The 9,016-nt window shown below is 43.6% G+C and overlaps 1 pseudogene; it reads right to left on the bottom strand.

Moving 5' to 3' along the window:
* LOC141094359 (uncharacterized) overlaps window positions 1-9,016 on the bottom strand; it is a 108,667-nt pseudogene that overhangs the window by 45,583 nt on the left and 54,068 nt on the right.

Below are 9,016 nucleotides of genomic sequence, written 5' to 3'. Positions count from 1 at the left end.
TGGGAACATCTGTCAGGAGGAACTCCAGTGTAACTCAGTACTAGGAGATCTTCACACTTAAAGGCGCTATAGAGGAGACGTTCAGAAAGGCACATGTTGGCGGAGTGTTGGAAGGGAGCATTCCATCTTGCCTGGAGGTTGACTGAGTCCCTGACCTGGAGGACACGGCACGGAAGCGGGCACTACAGACTGTGAGTAAAGCTTTGGAACTACATGCCCTGGTGTCCTCCATTCATTCCTGCGTCCGCCTGCCTGGCACTGCTACATTCCCTGCGCCAGACACTACACCATCTAAGTGTCACTACATCTACACTGCCCTGGGGCTACAGCTCCACCTGTGGGGAGCTTCACCATCTTGGCTGCAACAAACCACCAGCCCCAGAGGATCTGCATGCAGCGTCAGCCTAACATCTCACTTGCCGAACACCACGGTTGGCGTCACGAACTATTCATTCAAAACCATTACACTTCCCCCATTAATTGGGCGCCCAGGGCCACGGACCGGGTCACCGCTGCTGTGACACATCCCGCCGACACCGGCCCGGTACCGAGTACCCAACAGCCCTGGGAGGGCGACCCACTACCAGTAACGCGGAAGCCTCCTATATTTCCATTGACAGGTGATGGACCTGAGTGAGGACTTACTTTTTTTGTGGATTGAGTTGAAGCTTTGTAAGGAACATTTTCCAGAACATTTGAGATGACATTTATCCGGCGCACTACGCTGAGCACTTACATCAGGGTTTACATCTAAAACTCTGAGTGACAGGACTCAGGTGAGACCTCCAAGTTATTCACTGTAATGCGGCAGCAGAGTTACTCTGGACTCCGTTTGGCCGTGTCCTTCTTTTCAGAGGTGCACAAAACTGTGGTTGACTGTGCTTTTATGCACCCCTAAAAAGATAGACACCGCAAGATCATAGGAAGCCACATGGCATCCACAGTGACTCCATCTGCCTCATTACAATGAGTAAGGAAAGTATTCAGACCCCTTTAAATTTTTCACTCTGTTTCATTGCAACCATTTGGTGCATTCAAAAAAGTTCATTTTTTTCTCATTAATTTATACTCTGCACCACATCTTTACTTTTTTTAAACATCATTTTTATTGATTTTGTAATGAAGTTGCGTATTACAAGTTATAAACATTGCATTGAATTGTTACAAAGAACATATTAAACCTGCTTATCACCTAAGCCTGAATAGAAGCAAAAATAAACTTAACAAATATAAAATTATCAAACCCCCTTATGTCCACATTTTCATAGATCACATTGACTGAGATCAGACACCTGATCTCCAGCTCCACCTTATCCTCCATACAGCTCATATAACACATTTCAGTTTACCCAGATTACCACTCAAATCCTCTAATAGACACCAATCCGAATCCACAAAGGCGCTCATTAAGTCCTGAATTTCTCTGGTGGTCAGTGACGTTTCTATAAACACTCTCCATTTTTAAAAAAATGTTTTCGTCATTTTATCTTTATTTCTTTCTGTTTCTCTTTTTTCCAAAAATAAGACCGATGTTAAACCTTCCTTGATCTCTTTTACCCCTGGTGTTTTAGCTAGCCAGTGTTGCAGAATTAGACGTTTTGTCACCATTGCAATGGTGTGAAACAAGTCATGTAGCCGTCCGCCTCTTGTTTTACCCGTCGTAAAGTGAAACAACCAACACACTGGATTTCCTTCTACCCATATCCCACATATCTTCAGATACATATTGTAGGGATTCGACTCGCTCAGGTGCAGCGGGAGACAGTCAAGAGGCAGGTTCCTTTAAAGCTCATGCGGTTTATTTGTGTCATAAACCATAAATCAGCATATCACCAAAAATAGCCTCTAGCTTAGGCAAAAAAGAACATAAAAATGTCCATTACTTCAGGCTCAGTCCTGGAGCTTCAGCAAAACACGGGAGGCTTATCCCTCCTCACATACAGCCAGCATACATAGGCCTCACCGGGTCAGCAGCCTCAGCACGTGGTCTTCAAGAAGGTAGCCCACCTTCCTCCACCTAGGCCTGCCGGGACCTTCCACATGGCCCAATCAGATCCATGCGCTCTCTCTCCATGTGACCAGACCTCAGGTACCTTATATGGTCCATAACCACACCCACAGGTGATCACATGGCTAAGACCTCACTAAAGGTCCTATTACACACATCCACACACAGGCTTCCCTGACACATTGTAACGGAAACATCAGCAGTACCTCTGCTGAGCAATACTCGAGCCTGCATCTCAAGGCCACCTACCTTGAGACACATAATGGTCATTTAGGACCCTGCTCCTGTTACCACACTGGATGTGCCTGTAAACCCGTCCTGGGACACCCACACAGCTCCCTCTAGCGGACATAGTGGTCACTACACCACAATATCCTGGACTTTTAACCAGAGTTCTTGTGTCCTGGGACATGACCACAATCCATGTTCTGTGTCTGTTTTGGGCATTGTACATTTTGGGCAACTTATCTGCCTATCAGGATTCTGCGGAGTCGGAGGTATATTGAAGCCACATATTGTTTTATGCATTATTCTGAACTGACTCTCTCTCCCTTGTTCATTGAGGATATGCTTTCTTACCAATTCCCAGCCCCGCAGAATCTTATGCTCAAGTTCTTCATCATGTATATGTTTTTCCCATTTGTGAAATATTTTGCACGATAAATTATATCCCCTAATATTTGGCAATCCCACTCCCCCTCCCTCCTTCGTGTGCATTAGGGTTCTTATAGCCAATCTCGCTCTTTTACCCCTCCAGATGAATTTAGAAAAGGCCCTGTTTAATCTGAGAACATCTGCGTGACGAATTAACATTGGGATAGTTTGCATTGGGTACAGTAATCTCGCAAAGCTTGACATCTTGATTAGGTGGCAGCGACCCAGCAGCGAGAGGGGTAGATTTCCCCACCTCTCCAACTCCTTCTCTATTTAGTCTATGATAGGCTTATAATTGAGATCATAAATCTGTTTCGGCGTTCTCCCCAAATAAATTCCCAAGTACTTTATAGATGTTGTCGCTTTCGGGATACCCATTATATTACTCTCCTGGCCATGTTTTACCTCACTCCTCATGAACAGAATCTCACATTTAGACTTACTGTATATACTCGAGTATAAGTCGATCCAAGTATAAGTCGACCCCCCTAATTTTGCCACAAAAAACTGGGAGAACTTACTGACTCGAGTATAAGTCTAGGGTGGGAAATGCTCCATAGATTATTCCCCCATATGGTGTCCCCAGAAGAAGCTCCATAGATTGTTCCCCCATATGCTGCCCCCATTAGAAGCTCCATATTGTTCCCCCATATACTGCCCCCATTAGCAGCTCCATAGATTATTCCCCCATATACTGCCCCCATAAGAAGCTCCATAGATTGTTCCCCCATATACTGCCCCCATTAGAAGCTGCATAGATTATTCCCCCATATGCTGCCCCCATTAGAAGCTCCATATTGTTCCCCCATATACTGCCCCCATTAGCAGCTCCATAGATTATTCCCCCATATTCTGCCCCCATAAGAAGCTCCATAGATTGTTCCCCCATATGCTGCCCCCATAAATAGCTCCATAGATTGTTCCCTTATATGCTGCCCCCATAAATAGCTCCATAGATTGTTCCCTCATATGCTGCCCCCATTAGAAGCTGCATAGATTATTCCCCCATATGCTGCCCCCATTAGAAGCTGCATAGATTATTCCCCCATATGCTGCCCCCATTAGAAGCTCCTTAAGATTATTCCCCCATATGCTGCCGCTGCTGCTGCATGTAAAAATAAAAAAATGACATACTCACCTCTCTGTCGCTGGGTGTCAGATTCTCACCTGTCCTGCGTCCATGGCTGCTCACCGCTATCTGCCACGTCATCAGTCAGTGACGTTCGACTGCAGGGGGCGTGGCGCGCACTAATCACGTCACCGCGCCCTCTGCTGTCTGAAGTCACTGACCGATGACAGACACAGACAGCAGCAAGCAGCCATGGACGCAGGACTGTTGAGTATCGCTATACTTACCCGTCCTGACGCTGTGTCTTGAGCCCCCAGCTTCTCCGCGCTCTCTCTTCCTGCCTTCAGCGGTCACGTGGTACCGCTCATTAAAACTCATGGATATGCGCATATTCATGAGTTTTAATGAGCGGCACCACGTGACAGCTGAAGTCAGGAAGAGAGAGCACGGGGAGAAGCTGGGGGCTCAAGACACAGCGTCAGGACGGGTAAGTATGACCTGACACCCCCGCCCCCCCTCCCCCTCCGACCCCCTTTGTATATGACTCGAATAGAAGACGAGAGGGGGACTTTCAGCCCAAATTTTTGGGATGAAAATCTCGACTTATATTCGAGTATATACGGTATTTAAACGAAAGCCCGAGCATTTTCCAAACTTTTCAATTTCAAGCAGCAACATAGGGAGATCTTCCTCTGGGTTGTTCATGAACAGAATTATGTCATCTGCAAATAGGGCATTTTTGACTGTCTCATTTCCCACCTTTATCCCTTTGTAGGAACTTAATTACTTAAATATCTCGACATAGGTTCTATCGCCTAATTAAACAGTAAGGGGGACAGCGGGCACCCCTGCCTCGTTCCCTTTTTCAGCTCGAAGGCATCTGAGAGTAACCCCGGCGTGTATACCCTTGCTTTGGGATTCTGATATAGTTCTGCACCACATCTTAACTGGAAAAAAAACAGAAATGTAGAAATTTTGGCAAATTTATTAAAAAAGAAAAACTGAAATATCACATGGTCATAAGTATTCAGACCCTTTGCTCGGTGTGATCAAATAGATCAATATATAGCTCAATATCGCAGGGGGAATATATAGATCAAGATATAGCTCAATATCGCAGGGGGAATATATAGATCAATATATAGCTCAATATCGCAGGGGGAATATATTTGGTTATCCCGCCGCTGCCACCAATATGTCATGAACTGCAGGCATTTATGTATATCCCACTTTCTAGATCCGCTTTGCAACTCCTTTATTGGAGTCTAGTTGTGTTTAATGAAACTGATTAGACTTGATTTGGAAAGGCACACACCTGTCTATATAAGACCTCACAGTGCATGTCAGACAAAAGGAGAATCAGGAGGTCAAAGAAACTGGCCAAGGAGCTGAGAGACAAAATTGTGGCAAGGCACAGATCTGGCCATGGTTACAAAAGAATTTTGCAATACTCAAGGTTCTTAAGAGCACAGTGGCCTCCATAATCCTTAAATGGAAGAGGTTTGGAACCACCAGAAATCTTACTAGACCTGGTCAGCCAGCAAAACTTAGAAATCGTGGGAGAAGAGCTTTGGTGAGAGAGGGAAAGAAGAAGGGAGATGGGAGAAAGTGCCACAAAGTCAACTATCACAGCAGCCCTCCACCAGTCGGGCCTTTATAGCAGAGTGGCCTGACTAAAGCCTCTCCTCAATGCAAGACATATGAAAACCCGCATAGAGTTTGCTGAAAAATACATGAAGGACTTTCAGACTATGAAAAATAGGATTCTCTGGTCTTGTAAGACAAAGATAGAATGTTTTGGTGATAATTCTAAGCGGTATGTGTGGAGAAAACCAGGCACTGCTCATCACCTGCCCAATACAATCCCTACTATCGCAGATGGCTGCATGCGATCTGCACACCCTCTCTTTAGCATAGCGTGCGCAGACCGTGCACTGGCTGTGCGCTAGTAGGATTTTAGTGTGCGCTGCGCACTTTTGACGGTGCGCCGTGCGCGCCAAAATGCAACATGGTGCATTCGGCGCACACCGGCGCACCTTCAAAAATGCGCAGCGCACGCTAAAATCCTACTAGCGCACGGTCTGTGCACCCTATGCTAAAGATAGGGTGCGAAGATCGCATGCAGCCGTGTGCGATAGTAGGCGGCGATGACCGGATGGGGCGGGCAGGGAGCCGGCAGGGGGTGGGGCTTAGCGGCGCCGAGCGCTGCGTGGAAAATACGCTAGTGTGAAGCTAGCCTTACATGGTCCCTGGATGGGACATCAACTGTATAATGACAGATCGCCAATCTAGCTGATCACAGTGCCATATTTATAGGGCAGTTTGCAGGAACACAGCTCCTGCAGCGCCTTATATATACACAGCGCAAGTCGGGAATGGGTTAAATGATTCGGTTTATGACTGGATGGATGAGCCAAGTTGTGCCCTTCCAAATACTTGTCTCTTCCTACCCAGACAATAGCAAATGATCTGTACTAGAAGGAATATTTCCTATCTCCCTCTCTAAGATGAGAATCCAGGAGCTAATGTGTCAGGATTGACACCTTTGTGCTCACAATCTTGGTATATCCAGTTTCACCCTTTTGTCAACTAAATGTAACTCTACTTCTTTATTGATTTCCCTTGTTATTTATTTACTTCACACTCTACATGAGATTTTAGATGAGAAAGAAGATATTCCCAGGAATAACATTTCCCACATTCTAAACATAAAAAAAAAAAAAATTGCTTCTATGCTCTATGAGTTCTCTGATGTTCAACAACCTTTGATCTCGAACTAAAACATTTCCCACATTCTGGACATGGATATGGCTTCTCTCCTGTGTGACTTCGCTGATGAATAATGAAATGTGCTTTCTGGTTGAAACATTTCCCACATTCTGAACATGAATATGGCTTCTCTCCTGTGTGAGTTCTCTGATGATTGAGAAGACTTGATTTCTCTGTAAAACATTTCCCACATTCTGGACATAAATATGGCTTCTCTCCTGTGTGAATTCTTTGATGTATAATAAGACTTGGTCCCTGCCTAAAACATTTCCCACATTCTGGACATGAATACGGCTTCTCTCCTGTGTGGATTCTTTGATGTTTAAGAAGACCTGATTTCTCTGTAAAACATTTCTCACATTCTGGACATGAATATGGCTTCTCTCCTGTGTGAATTCTCTCATGTCTAAGCAATTTAGATTTATATTTAAAATATTTCCCACATTCTGAACAGGAAAACGGTTTCTTCTCTGTGGGAATTATTTGATGCTCAACATCGCTTTTGCAGCTTTCATTTTGCTTAACAGTCTGTGATGAATCCAAATAGGTGACTGATTGAAAAGGCTCCGATGATTGATTTTTGCTCTGAAGGGCTGGAGGGATAGCTGGAATAATGCCATGCTTTTCATAGGTATCTGGTTTGACACCACGGTCACCTGCCAAGAATAAAACGGATTTTATTATTTTTCAATATCAATGCCTTATATTTTATATAATTTCTATATACAAAATTCTATACAAGAGAAACAGGCTGAGCTGAAAAAATGAATGTGTATGCAAAATGTAAATTCATATAAACACATGACCTTTACAGAGGAAAAACAAAATCGAAACACAAAAAGCAAATATCCCAAAATAAAATAAAAAAGCAGTTAGATACCCACAAAGAATAAGGGAAATTAGAGCAAATTTATAAAGGCATGATTACCAAGGTGCATCTTTGTAAGGAGCCACTGTCATATTCAGAGACACAGCACAACAATAGATGCAGCAAGATTTCAACAACCTGTAAAATGGATAACGCGACACGCGTCGGGCACTCCACAAGCTCCCCCCCTGATGTGAGCGCTCCTATTCTGGGACTGCACTGGCAGGATTCACCCTGGGTGTTGTGTGTATTTCTAACCACATTGGCTTTATTATAGCCGTTATCCATTTTACAGGTTGTTGAAATTTTGCTGCATCTATTGTTGTGCTGTGTCTCTGAATGTGACAGTGGCTCCTTACAAAGATGCACCTTGGTAATCATGCCTTCATAAATCTGCTCTAATTTCCCTTATTCTTTGTGGGTATCTAACTGCTTTTTTACATTTTATGTCATTTCAAGTCATGTACCCTGTGCATACTTTACAGACATGCTTAGTCACTGCGTATTGTTTAGCTCTGTTTGGTATGGGGCGAGTCTTGTCGGCTCTATTGTGGGCCTTGTAGTGCTTTTCATGTGTCATTTCATGACCTTTAAACGTTTTTAATGGCGTGGTCTTTCTGTAATTAATAAAATTGATTATTCATGTGGTGAGCCCTGTTCGTTTTTGGTCAGTAGCTTTTTCTACTTATTTCTTTGGTTTACATTTTTACTGACTACAGGTGCATCCCCAATTTCTACTTAGTGGTTCCCCCTCCTGGTTTCTATTTTCCCTTGTGGGACAGTCCTAACTCTTGTATTAAAACCTTTCCACTTGACGTGGCGGGATGGCTTGTACATTGATCAAAATTATGTTTGCAAAAATTGCATGAAAATAATAATAAGAGTGTTTAGTAATTTATTTTATATTTGTTTATTTTGGGATATTTGCTTTTTGTGTTTCGTTTTTGATAGTTTCATTATACTTTGCGTTGTATAGAATTATGCCCTAAGACAGTGGTGAGCCACCTGTTCACAAATCCCATGGTACTGAACCTCTAAAGTGCAATCGACAAACATAATACACAAACGCAGAAAGGTTTGAAGCAATAAAGAGAGGATTAAAAATAAGCTTTATTACATTACAATCTATAGCAACAGATACAAATATACACCATAACAACATGTAAGATTCTTAAAGGGGTATTCCCATCTCTGGTCAACTATCCCAATATGTAGTAGGTGTAATAATAATATTAGGAAATATGTAGTATAGTTCTTCTGACTCGCCATGTTGCTCACCCTATTTGCAGAGCATTGCACAAGCTTAGGTATCCATGGTTACTACCACTGATATAGTGACTGTTAGTTGCTAGTGGTCATAACCATGGATACCTAAGCTACTGCAATGCCCTGGACATGGGGTAAGCGACATTGAGAATCAGGAAAACTATACCACATTTCTAAAACAAGTAGACGCATTCAAGTGAATGGATCTATGCACATGTCAGTGTGTTTCCACGGACCATGTGTCTTTGGGCAAGGCAGGCTGACATGACCGTTTTTTAGCAGCAGAATGGGCCACAAAATGTCTCGCACACGTGCACACTAATGACACATGGATGACAGCCGCGTGTCATCAGTGTGACACGTAAGGGTGCCTGGGAATCAG

This window comes from Dendrobates tinctorius, unplaced genomic scaffold (genome assembly GCF_039654945.1).
Source record: "Dendrobates tinctorius isolate UK_male_01 unplaced genomic scaffold, ASM3965494v1 ptg000063l, whole genome shotgun sequence".
In the NCBI taxonomy this organism is placed as follows: Eukaryota; Metazoa; Chordata; class Amphibia; order Anura; family Dendrobatidae; genus Dendrobates; species Dendrobates tinctorius.
Note: the sequence above shows the minus strand (reverse complement) of the source record. Positions and strands in the feature narration are given on the sequence as shown.